Here is a 14,625-nt window from a genome sequence, read left to right on the forward strand (position 1 = left end):
GTTAACGCAGCTCGGAGTTTTTATTTTGGAACATCGATCAGCGCAAGGGTTTGTGGTATTTCTTTGATGCTAAGCCAACTGATTGAAAAAGTTAAAACGCGACAGTCTTTTTGAAGGTCAGAAAAATAACATGACCCCCCACCATTGACTATAAATAAGTTCCGGATTGCATTTCTTTGAGTTTAATGTAATGTTTGTTTTGCGTTCATATTGGTATAAAATGTCAGTTGATGAATTACACAGCCTACACAACGCCATTCGGGCAAAATAAAGCTGATAAACTATTAAAACCGTTTGATATTCCAGCTGCCATTTGCTTTGGACCTGCTTAGGGATTTCATGGCGTCGGTTTGAGGCATCGTGTACACACTTCATGACCTTAATGTTGGTCGTGCTTTACGGACTAGTTTCTCTGGGACAATGCCAAAATGGGCAAAAATCATTATCTGAATGACGACGCACGTTCACGTTCTATTAAAACTGGACTTTCTTACGATGTTTGACGTAGCTGTCCTAAAGAATCTTAGTCACTTTCATTTTTCCATCAGATTAAAAAATAATTTTAAAAAAATGGCGCCGAAATGCACGTGGAAAAAAGTGATTGGATTGATTTTAACTTGGTGTATTCGGGCACCAAAGAACTATTGCACAAATTATTATTTCTCAATCGGCATAGTCCTTATTTTTTCAGCAGATTTTGTACACTTTTCGTTTTTTAGAAGAATTATTGTCCACATCTATCTGTTTTGTTCACTTCTTTGTTTTACATACAATTTTAGCGCAATTAAAACACAAGTTTCTCTAAATCGCTTATTGTTGAGAGCAGAATAATGTGTCAGAACGAATGATTTGTCTTCATGATTTACCACCAGTCCTTGAATGGAATGGTTAGACTTGGGTCGATGTCATCGTCTCAATCGATTTTAAATACCCTTGAACAAATTTAAAATTGATGTCGTTGCTGGAATATATAACAAATTTAAAAAACTGATATCTTTGCTCGAACACAAAGATACACACACACACACACACACACACACACACACTGCAGCTGGGGTGGAAGTGGGGGTCATGACTAGCTACCCCACCCCTTTTTTAATTTTCTGGCCCTGTGCACATTTAAAAGCACAATATAAATCACATTTCAATTAAATTTCTTCTTTCTTGTGTCCATTTAGCTACTTTAGTTGCGTTGTTATATGTTTGTACCTTCCGTTGGAGTTTATATTCTTTTTCTGTTTCCACCCTATCGTCTGCTCGCTAGTATGTATAAATTATTTTTGAATTATAGAGTGCTAAAACATGATTTTATTGAAATTCTGACTTTGTCTTCGTTTAAACTTTATTATTCAAGTCATAAACATAGAGCATGCTTCCAGTTTGCCAGAGGACAAACAAACTTAGTCATGTCACTCCATTTTGCTGACAGATACGGACGGAATAACACCACCAGAAAGAGTAATAAATTTTAAATAAATGGCAACCAGAGTCCTTAAAATGACTTAGAGCACTTGAAACTTGAGGCAAAGTTTACTTAGATTTTGAAACTGTTCACCCTTTGATATTTTGATAGTTCAGCAAAAGAAAGAAATAACACATTTAATGCTCAATACATCACTGTATCTGTGGGGGCCTAACGTCATAGTAAAACAAACCGTCGTGGGGTATCCGATGCACCTGACATGAATTATAGAAACATCGGACTTCTTTATAGGGTAATGCAGTGCAGGAAATATCTTACTATTTCGGTCGTCAGGTATGGACGGGAAGAGCAGCAGTACAACAACCCGTCTATAATGGCGCATACGTTTAAGCCAACTTGAAACTGAATGGACCCAAATCTGTTGTCGCATGATGCTAGGGTAGTTCTTAGTCTATGCATTTTGTCAGTCTAATCAGTATAATAAACAAGATACACTCTGTCCAGTCAGCGCATTATGCGACGCCAGATCAGGGTCTGTGTTGTTTGCAGATGGACTCGTCTTATAAGTGGGTATAGACAGTTAAACGATGCCACAATATAAGTGATTTACATAAACCGGAAGAATATACGGATGTAATAGTTTTACCCGAATGAATATACGGATACAATAGTTTAACCCGGGTGAATAAACGGATACAATAATTTAACCCGAATGAACATACGGATACAATAGTTTAACCCGAATGAATATACGGATGCAATAATTTAACCCGAATGAATATACGGATACAATAGTTCAACCCGAATGAATGCACGGATACAATAGTTTAACCCGCGCGAATAAACGGATACAATAGTTCTACCCGAATGAATATACGGATACAATAGTTTAAATCGAATGAATATACGGATACAATAGTTTAACCCGAATGAATATACGGATACAATAGTTTAACCCGAATGAATATACAGATTCAATAGTTTAACCCGAATGAATATACGGATACAATAGTTTAACCCGAATGAATATACGGATACAATAGTTTAACCCGAATGAATATACGGATACAGTAGTTTTACCCGGATGAATATACGGATACAATAGTTTAACCCGAATTAGTATACGGATTCAATAGTTTAACCGGAATGAATATACGGATTCAATAGTTTAACTCGAATGAATATACGGATACAATAGTTTTACCCTGATGACTATACGGATACAACAGTTTTACCCGAATTAGTATACGGATTCAATAGTTTAACCGGAATGAATATACGGATTCAATAGTTTAACTCGAATGAATATACGGATACAATAGTTTTACCCTGATGACTATACGGATACAACAGTTTTACCCTGGTGACTATACGGATACAATAGTTTAACCCGAATGAATATACGGATACAATAGTTCTACCCGAATGAATATACGGAAACAATAGTTTAACCCGAATGAATATACGGATACATTAGTTTAACCCGAATGAATATACGGATACATTTTAGAATCAGGAAATCAGATTTGTTTTTCTTCAGAATTAAGAAGAAAAGAAGGGAAAGGCTATCCTGTGTCACGCTAAAAATCAAATTCTATAAAAAGAGAGAGACCATTAAAGCTGTGATAACATTAATAATAATAAAGTAATCAAAGCTCTATATGTAACGTAATTATTAACGAAATACAACGATCACGTGAGATGACGGAGGACTAAATACTACAAAAATTTTTTTAAAAAATTCAATACTTAAAAAGAAACGTTAACCCGGTGTGTATTTTATAAAAAAAAATGCAACCCCGACCATGCCATTTTCATGAATTTAGGTGGGACATTATCCATGTTGATAATACAGTGTCATAGTAAAAATGTAATTAATATACACAATAAATGAGGGGAAATTAATGAAGCCATATTTGTCAGGCGCCTGCCACTGTCAGTGTTGAATAAATGTATATTAAGAATCCACGTCGGTCATATGCTACGGTTTATGATCCTACAGGTATATTATCAAATGATGAAAGAGACTCCATTCAGCATATTTTCAGCACGACACGTTCTTGGACCCTCTGATTTACTTAAACCGGCACGACGTATTATTCTGTTCTGCCACTTGAACGCATTGCATAAAATTAGTATTAATACAGTGCTTACTTTATATGCAAACTCGTTAATCTGGAACGTTCGCGATATTATTTCTTTATTGGCTTCAAACTGTTTGAGGAGTCACACAAGTAGACACTGAGGTAAGAATTATATTTTTCTCACATTTCACTAAGAATATGTAAACAGAAAAAAATTGATTGGGTGAAGATATACTTTCGTTTCGTGGCCTTGAACCTATCATAACCTATTTACTTTCATGTAAGTGTTTTCAAACATTAAATTTTAATTAAAAAAATAGTCGACATTTAAGAACAACCTAATTATTCCAAAAAAATTCTGCCATTCATACATAGGGAAAATTACGACCAAAATTTATAATTTCGACTTTCTAATAGGAAAAAATAACTTTTCTTTTGCAGAAGTGCTAGAAAGGTTTTTGAACTTGTGCAATAACATTATTCTATAATCTTCAAGCGCCTAGTTTCACTCTACTCCTGCCAAATGGAAGAACCAACCAATTATATTCCGAATCAATACTTTGTTCCACCTACCACCTTTAATAACATATACCGGGTTAAAACAATGTATTCATGGAAACGTAACTCCATAAAACAAATATCTAGATATTTCTTAGAGTTTACCATCATTTATGACGCTATATTTGAAGGAATGCCAAACAGAACTAAAACTATATATTCTAGCCAATCCCAGAAGATGTGCTTATTCTTTAATTAAAACATAATACTTGATAAGAACGATAAAATAAACCCCACTCCCATATATATATATATATATATATATATATATATATATATATATATATATATATATAGAGAGAGAGAGAGAGAGAGAGAGAGAGAGAGAGAGAGAGAGAGAGAGAGCTAGAGAGCTTTATGGTACTGTCTCAGCCACTATAAAAACTCAGTTCTTGTTCCCTTTTTTATATAAATAAAAAGCGATGTAACTGAAAGTCCCAATAATTGATAATGTTTATATGATTGTTTCTTCTCATGTTTTTGCGATTCGTTCGACGTACGTATGCTACAATTAGCAAGTGCTTCAATTTTTTTTCAAAGTCGGTTTCCTAACTGTACCGATTGTTTTTATATCAAGTAGAGAAGGCATATCCAAGTAAATGCTGGACTTGCACATACATTGTTGATGTGAAATCTATATGGCATTATTCTTTCTGATATGTTAAGCTTCAAAACATAAGGGTATCCTAAAGCCATATGTAATATTTGGGAATGAAAGTAAAGCGCCGATTGAATGAATGCTTGATTGTAATGGAAATTTCAATATTGGTAAATACTTCCTCCCTGAATGCCTCATGTTAAATAGAAGCGGTTAAAATATTATCGATCTTAAAAAAAGTTGGCCAGTAAATTCATGTGCACAATGATATGGGACAACTTTTGGTCTCGTCCATCGCTTTTTGGCTTCTTGTTTTGTTTTATTATATTGCTATACAGAGCAAAAAACGACTTAAAAAAACAACAAAAAAATCCAAACATTTTCAGATAAAGTTACTATGAGTAAGCTAATGATAGTTTCCTATTTAAAACCGGCATTACCATTACCACGAAAGTGTGGAAACATAAACATTTATTTCTTTTCTTAGCGTTGTTATCATCAAGTTTCGTGGTTTTAATGATGATCTCGTCTGTTTGTATCAAGATTTGTAAAGATAATCTCGTCTGTTTGTATCAAGATTTGTAAAAATAATCTCATCTGTTTGTATCAAGATTTGTAAAAATGATCTCATTGGTTTGTACCAAGATTAAGAGCGATGTCGTGGCTTTGGACTTTTGCAAATCAATGGCACACATTTTCTTGTAATGAAATTATTCGATCAAATTCATGATGAAAATTGTCAGAAATTCGTTTTCATCAGTCACACGGTTTGATTCAGTCACATTTGGTGCAACGTATCTCACTGCGCAGTACTTAACCCGTCTGTAAAATTCACAGGGCAGACTTCCGGTCAGTTTTAACAGGACAGTGGTCATCATTGTTGAAAATTTTAGATTATCCAACAGTGTCTAGTTATATGGTGGAAGAAGTTGGCCAAGCGATTGTTGATAGAAAGTGTATTGGCACGAAACGAAATTATTCATAATAACATTATTTGTTTTACCTGCTCTGAAACGCGGTTGTTTTCTTTTTAATGTTTGTCCAATCTTCGACTATTGGAATAAAACTTCCGAGAAATAATATGAAACTATGTGTCACATTTTTTAAAAATGTAAAAGTTTTCCTTTCCTCAGAATTTTTGCCTAGTTTTTCAACTATTTACGTAAATCCCCATAGAAACAATATCAAAGTGTTTTGTTTAAAATTGATTCAGTGATAGTTATAACTTTATGCGTAATCTCAGTCTATTTGAGGCTCGTGGGGAAGTCTTCAGCAAATGTTAAATATTAACTCGCATTTTAATCAGCAAATGTTAAATACTAACTTCCATTTTTATCAGCAAATGTTAAATACTAACTCGTATTTTAATCAGCAAATGTTAAATACTAACTCGTATTTTTATCAGCAAATGTTAAATAGTAACTGGCATTTTAATCAGCAAATGTTAAATACTAACTCGCATTTTAATCAGCAAATGTTAAATACTAACTCGCATTTTAATCAGCAAATGTTAAATACTAACTCCCATTTTATTCAGCAAATGTTAAATACTAGTTTGGTTTCATTTCGTTTATGTTAGAAGCAATGACAAATAAAATACGATAAATGTGTATATTATACCAATAATGTACTCTCAATCCAGTACTATGCCAATAATCAACTCTAATCCAGTACTATGCTAATAATCTACTCTCAATCCAGCACTATGCAAATAATCTACTCTCAATCACGTATTATGCCAATAATCTACTCTCAATCCAGTACTATGCCAATAATCTACTCTCAATCCAGTACTATGCCAATAATCTACTCTCAATCCAGTACTATGCCAATAATCTACTCTCAGTCCAGTATTATGCCAATTATGTACTCTCAATCCAGTACTTACCAATAATCTACTCTCAAAATCAGTCTTATATCAGTGATGTACTCTCAATCTAAGACTATGGTAATAAAATACTCTCAATCCAGCAGTATGCCAATTATGTATTCTCAGTCCAGTACTATGCCAATAATGTACCCTCAGTACAGTACTATGCCAATAATGTACTATCACTTCATTACTATACCAATAATGTACTCCCAATCCAGTGTTAATTGATGATAAACCATACTCTTCGTCTAATTTATGGGAAAACTACTCAGGTTTGGACATATCAAAAAATCATTTTATCATAGCAACATCCATTACATCGCCATTGTTTAAATTTAGAGCTGAAAAGTTCATATGATTTCACCGCAGTAAACCAGTTTGAAGACAAGTGGTGTTCATCCACAAGAACTTATCTAATGTAAACTGTACACTGCTGGCTCGTTGGTTTCAACAAACATAAACTGGCTCGTTGGTTTCATCAAGCGTACGCTTCCTCGTTGGTTTCATCAAGCGTACACTCCCTCGTTGGTTTCATCAAGCGTACACTCCCTCGTTGGTTTCATCTTGAACACAAATAGTTGCTATTGAGCTAACAGTCGACAGAATAGTTGCTATTGAGCTAACAGTCGACAGAATAGTTGCTATTGAACTAACAGTAGACAAAATAGTTGCTGTCGAATTAACAGCCGACAGAATAGTTGACATTGATCAAACAGTTGACAAAATAGTTGCCATTGATCAAAGAGTTGACAAAATAGTTGCTATTGAGCTAACGGTTGACAAAATAGTTGCTATTGAGCTAAGAGTCGACAGCATAGTTGCCATTGATCAAACAGTTGACAAAATAGTTGCTATTGAACTAACAGTAGACAAAATAGTTGCTGTCGAATTAACAGCCGACAGAATAGTTGACATTGATCAAACAGTTGACAAAATAGTTACCATTGATCAAAGAGTTGACAAAATAGTTGCTATTGAGCTAACGGTTGACAAAATAGTTGCTATTGAGCTAAGAGTCGACAGCATAGTTGCCATTGATCAAACAGTTGACAAAATAGTTGCTATTGAACTAACAGTAGACAAAATAGTTGCTGTCGAATTAACAGCCGACAGAATAGTTGACATTGATCAAACAGTTGACAAAATAGTTGCCATTGATCAAAGAGTTGACAAAATAGTTGCTATTGAACTAACAGTAGACAAAATAGTTGCTATGGAACTAACACTTGATATAATAAGTTTTCGTCATTACAACACTGCATTTTATAACCGCTAGTTTTAAATGAACACCACCGTGAAAAATAGTTCGTAACATTTCCTATTTATTCAACACATAATCACATAGCAGTTAAATCCGGTTAGCTCTTTGCTGTTAGAAAATTCGGTTTTAATGGCTTCAATTGTAGTTTTTTTTTTTAGGAAAACTTACTCCACAAATAAATATTCTTCTCTCAAAATTGTAAGTGCACATTTAATATAGTTTTAGTAGGTTCGAAACCTGTACAGTTATGACATCAACCGATTTCAGAATCGGAACTTTACATTATTTTGCCGTAATAGTTTTATACGTTGGTCAAGGAAAAGATTGTATTACTTGTAAATAAGAAATATTCTTTAACACACACACACACACACACACACACACACATATATATATATATATATATATATATATATATATATATATATATATATATATATATATATATATATATATATATATATATATATATATATATATATATATATAATTCTTCAGTATATTCCTCTTCTGATTATACTAGTGAAAAGTAGGGAATACTGAGCCATTAAATTCATGTATTTCTGTATTTCTACACACAAATCGGAAGCGTGTAGCCAGTGTTGTACTAACGTGCCTTTAAGCCCTAATACACACAAACCTGCACACATATATCTGTCTTTAATCTCATACACGTAAAAATATCAGGTACTCTGGCACACTATACATCATCCTGTACAGACAAAATCCAGATATAAAACAGGAGATGACATACTTAGATAGTTTAGCTCCCCCTCTGTCAAGGTTAGGTCAAATGGTCAAGAAGTATAATTTGCACAAAAAGACAGAAAGAAAGAAAGAGAAAACAAAAAAGGAAGATAAGAAAAGCAAATAAAAGACACAGGAGTAGATATCGTTTCATGGATAACGGGAGCCTTGTCTGTGTGGGGATCTAACTGGGGAGAAGACTAGACTGAATATGGCGTCCATATTGGAGATGGTAAACGTATTGTTTGTAAATGTTTGAACAATGCTAACGTCGTTTCTGATGAAAGCGAATATTATAATCTGGGTTTATGGTATTAGGTCATTAAGACTCTAAATCTGAAATGACAAAATTATGGTAGAATGCATTATTCGAATCAGTACTCCTCTCCTTTGTCCATTGACTCCCTTCCACTTGTCTGTGTTTTTGCGTACATTGACTTGTACGATTGCTTGTTGTTTGGTGTCTGCCCGTCATTTCCACAAAGCCATTTCGAATTCCAAAAAGCCATTTACTTTGATAAACTCTCAGATGCGTAGATTGGACATAATGCGATTAAATAGTTTGATTTCCCTTTTAAAAATGATTATATTATTTAGGAATTGTTTTGTAATAGTATTAGAAGCGCTGGATTTCAAACGAATGTTTGTTTTATTTGTGCACATTTCGATAGGTATGAGGATCATAAATTTCACAGTTCGAAGGGTCAATATTGGATATCCTAGAAAACTTATAAAACAGTGAAAATTTGATATCTTGCTATCACTCTCTGTACATTCCCTTTTTTAACGGGCACCAGATTTCGCGACATTTTACAAACCAGTAATTTAAAAATCCAAATGATCTATGACCTTCTGTGGAAATATAAGGACGTATTCTCCGAACCATAGATTTAAGTACCGACGAAAACTGATTTTTTTCCTCTTCGCATAAACGTTAAATTTTATATTCAGGAAAAGGAATGAATTTCACATTAGTTTGAATGGACAAGACAAATATACAGGTCTGTGTATAAGCTGATGATCTACTGTAAACATTTTATAAAATAATCACCCATCTTGGTTTAGCTTGAAATATTTTATGCCATCATGACAGCAACAAAAATACAATATTAACCCGGAGACTTTTGCAAGAATTAAGACAAGAACTTTTCGGTTGAAGAAATAAATGGCTTTAACAAAATATGTTTTCCACAGTCAATTATTACGGTTTGTTAAAAATAGATAAGGACAAGAAGGATGTACATCTGAGATTAAAACATAGACAACATGGTCCATGGGAATAATTTTAACTCATGAATTACACGCCTGTCCTTTACAAAATGAACAATGCCTCGAATCGGTTATCGCATGTTCAAATCAACAAGTTCAAGTCAACATCAACAGTGTGTATCTCAAGTCATGCTATCTTTGTCCGATGACGTTTCGAATCATTTTCCGATCAGATATTGTCTTCATTAATGTGAATGGAGGTTAATTTTAAATTATCAGCCATCTCCTTGCTCAAAATAGCATTTTATTTTATTTTTAAAACTTCACACCAACATATCATTAAGCGTAGAAGTCTGTCACGAAGTTATGGTGCTTAGTTGAGATATTAGGCATGCTGGTCGAAAGAGAAGAATGTCATTTAAAAGACATTTGCGGGAGAGAAATAAAGCGTTACGATATTGCAGTTGGGAATTGTTGTTGGTGAACAATACAAACTATTTGTGGCATTGGATCGTTTGTCTGAACACGAAGATCATTCTCGATAGTCGGGAATCCGATGCAACAATGAATATAGGTGTAAATTCAGCAATAAACAAGCATAACGCCGTAGTAGTTAAGATGTTGGACTCGTGATCAAAAGTCCCCAGGTTCGACTTCCCCATAGGACAAGCTTGGATTAGTTATCGTGGTGTGTCCTGGTATTCTACTCTGCTTGCTTCATAGAATTACCTTGCCCTAAGAATACTTAATCAAACCAAATGGTGACTAAAGCACCGTTTGAAAATCCCCTGTTCCTAAAATGTATTTAAAAGCAGAGGTGACAAAGTACAATCTAAATATATCAGTCATGGAAATATGTGAAATGGAAATAACCTAAAGAACAAAACATTGATTATCGCCATTATCATTTTTCAAAAATATTAGAAATGTTAGGTAGATATAAATGTAAGTAATCAGGGCAACGAACTTGAAAAGCGCAATTTGGGTGGCAAAACACATAGAAAATAAAATAAATATTGAATGAATATTCTATTTCTCGTTTACACACATCATTATATTAGACCACATTTTTCTCTCAATCAAATCAATTCACAATTTTCACTAAAGAGAGAGAGAGAGAGAGAGAGAGAGAGAGAAGGGGTGGGGGAGATGTGTCTATTCCCACCGTTATAAAACATTAGTCAGGTATAAATCTTACTCGAAAATATTCTGACTAATCAGAGCGTTGCATTGGTACATTTTATATTGGATATCCAAAATTTGGAGTAACTTGTATTATTGGAAGTGCCGAGTAATGTTCATGTTGGGACATGCAAGAATATTGCTTTCGTACCAGCTGGATTGCAAGCGTGATTATCGTTTTAGATTACTAATTGAAACAAAGATAACAGTTTTCAGTCTTCGCCCTTTGATCTGAATAAGTAGGACGATGAAAAAAGTATGAATTGTTTTGAGAGCGCCACAGATTACTAATTGTGTTGTATGATGTTATGTTGTTAATTCTTCTGAAATTTAAATTTCTTTCAGAAAGAGTGCGTTTTAAGCTGTTACAACTTTTGTCTGTACCCACCGCTTTTTATTTTTTTGCAATAAAATGCATTTAAACTGTCGGACAATATAGGATTGTTCTTTGAAAACGGAAACTGTGTATGCCATATTTATGAGTAATAAAAGCAGTCTGTTGACAAAAATATGTCACATTAATTAGAATTTTCTACCCTTTTTGATTTGTATTTTTTACGATATCAGACATTATTTCTGCAGAGTTAGGTCCAAATAGCCGATAAATCACGGAAAGGAATATACATTTTGAAGAATGTTGTTAGTCCTGGAAAGATATGCTTACAATTTTATTTGATAATTTTGATTAAATTAATAACACAGACGGATATTTTTTGCCTTCTTTACATTCATATACAATCAAGCCGATTAGTTTAATTAGGCCGACGAAAATAAGTATAAAAAAGCTTACAAAGTATGATATACTTAAAAATAACACAAACTAGTGAAAAATTCATTCTGTTTTGCAAGGTACACACTACGGAATTAATTTCTCGAATGGATATATTCAGCAACTTTAGATGAAGTATTATCAATGGTGAAATGTCAGACTATTTTTCTGTTGGAAAAATATATATCTTCCCGTATTCTAGGGCGATATTGATCAAAATAACCAATCCATTTATAGAATGTAGAGTTTGGCGTGAATTTTCTAAATGACATATCTATCCCCAAATAGAGTTTTATTACTTGCAATAATGTTGGGAACAACACATTATTAACAAATTTGCAATCGAATTCGTGAACTGCACATCTTAAAGATTAGATGCACCAAGAACAGTGATCGTTTGTTAGTGAATTTCTTCATTTTGGCACCTTTTTTTTATATCACACATTGATTTCCACGCAGAAAACCTGCAAAGCTGTTTGACGTCGGTTGAAAAATCGCCAATGATTTTCCAAGATGTTATATACTTCTTGACTTTTATAATTTTTCGTAACTTTAATGCAATTGCCAATAACAAAATTATATAATTTTTATTTACAAATTATTCAAACAGAGAAAATTGTAATCGAGCCGATGTTGCTTTTGCTCTCCCAGAACACATAGGGTTAAGATACACTGACAGGAAGTGACGTCATGTCGATTTCGAGCTGCACAGTAAACAATGATTTGGTAACAAACAATCATATCAAGCCAGAGTATAAAAGGAATAATTTGAGAAAAGGTTTCTGAAGATAGTTTATCCGCCTATGATCGATTCATCAACGGCCATGTTGATGGGTACAGCCAATAACGTGAATTCTTAAAGTACTAGAGGTTGCAGGCAATACAAGAGATCTCATACTGACGCTACTCGTATGAACATAAATACATTTTTTTATATAAATGTCTCTGCATTAACATGGTTGATGCACAGATTTCATCTGGAAACTCAAGCACTTTTCAAAGACAAAAAGTAAATTTTCAAACACTAAAATTGTGTATATACTTGGAAAGAATGCTGATTGCATTATATAGTGTCCACATAATTAAGGTGTTGTTTTCGTGAGTTTAACGCTATTTTAATAGGGGTAGAATGGGATTGTCCTCCCCACGCGGAAACTTGTATGCGCATGTCCATGCTTATTTACCAGTACTTAATAACCTTTCACGCTTAAGCTAAATATTTTCTCGATTCACTCCGCTGTTAATATTTCATTTCTGTATGATTTTCACATTTCCATTGAGACCTCCATGCTCTTTCTTATGTACTGATCTAGCTGATGTTACTGTAGTTTTTCTTACAACTCTAGATCTTAGATTATGTGATAGAAAGAAAGTGAAATCAAACATTTTAAGTAAAATCAACAAGGAAATTACGTATCTACAATAGAAAGTGATAATTCAAGAGACACAGCATTAGGAATTAAATTCCAAATAATCCTAAATTTCCTAACAAAAGTCCAAAATACAAAATGTTCCAAGTGAATTATAAGTCTTGAATGTCTTAGTGCAACACGATTATTCAATCCAGAATGTCTTTGCTTGAATTCACAATAAAAAAGTATTGTGCATAAATCCAAAAGTGAATGAGCACTTTGGTAATTTCAATAAATATTAAAAATATTATTCCTCTCGAATTTGACTTCAACAACACAACTCTATTCCCAGAGACTGATCTCAAACAGGAATGAATTATTTATTTATCAAATCCCTTTTTATTCATATTTTCATTGGACATATAATGTAACAGAATGTGAAGATTTCCAAACGGAAACGTCTGTTTATTCATATTTTCATTGGACATATAATGTAACAGAATGTGAAGATTTCCAAACAGAAACGTCTATTTATTCATATTTTCATTGGACATATAATGTAACAGAATGTGAAGATTTCCAAACGGAAACGTCTATTTATTCATATTTTCATTGGACATATAATGTAACAGAATGTGAAGATTTCCAAACGGAAACGTCTAGTCTAACTGTATACAAGACTGACCATAAACTCTTGCTGCGTAAACACGTTGTTTACAACTTACAATCATGAACAAAAGTTAGCCACGAAACATGTTATGTAGAACTTACAACCATGAACAAAAGGTAAGCACACAATAAAAATTAAATGTACATAACACTCTTGGTGGAGACTTCTGAGCTAAGGTCTCATGCATATACAGTTTCAGCAGAATAGCCACATCGGGGCTATTCTGCACTTGAGGTTGGTAATTTATTAAAAATAATATTCTATTTACAAGCATTTTGCTGCTGTTTTGAACGATTGCATACGCAACTGGGTCTGAAATGTCAAATTTTGAAACTTTTAATTTTAATTAATATGATTGGTACGTAAGTCGATATTAGCGTTCCTACCGTCAGTATAACACAAGGCTAACCTAGACTAAAAATATTTAAAGAAACACGTCACATTGATAATATACAGCGTTTATAGTGTTTATGGCAGTTCGTTTTGAAAAATATTAATCCCATCGGGAAGCATTTGACTGACATTTTGTCTGCCTCAGCGGCGCAGTCAACTCAGCATCCAGTCATTTACGTCATGTGGTGCTATTGAATCCCATTACGAGGCTCAGTACTAGTGAGCACGTAGCAATCCAGCCGGAAGTCTTAATGGGTACGTAAGCCACCCGACTCTGAATTAACATTTCAGGATGATTTAGTTTCAATTTTTTTTAACGGATCTTTTCTTTCGTTATTAAGATGTAAATCAGTAGATTAATGTTTTCCACTAAAATACGTTTGTTTTTAGAAATTCGGGAACTTTTCATGCCTCATTTCAATACATTTTGAAGCCGACCACAAATTTAAGCACTTTTCAAATTAATCACAACACCTGAAGCTCTTTTCAATATAGTGAAAACTCTG

General features: G+C 33.5%; 1 protein-coding gene across 1 annotated transcript in view; it reads left to right on the forward strand.

The window, feature by feature from the left end:
* Positions 1 to 3,444: 3,444 nt before the first annotated feature.
* Positions 3,445 to 14,625, forward strand: part of LOC149781060 (growth/differentiation factor 8-like) — a 54,884-nt gene continuing 43,703 nt past the window's right edge. The window contains exon 1 of the mRNA XM_089938198.1: positions 3,445 to 3,669. The gene's annotated coding sequence lies outside the window, so the exon portion shown is untranslated. The remainder of the gene's footprint in view (positions 3,670 to 14,625) is intronic.

This window comes from Sinohyriopsis cumingii, chromosome 16 (genome assembly GCF_028554795.1).
Source record: "Sinohyriopsis cumingii isolate HCF-2022 chromosome 16, ASM2855479v2, whole genome shotgun sequence".
In the NCBI taxonomy this organism is placed as follows: domain Eukaryota; kingdom Metazoa; phylum Mollusca; class Bivalvia; order Unionida; family Unionidae; genus Sinohyriopsis; species Sinohyriopsis cumingii.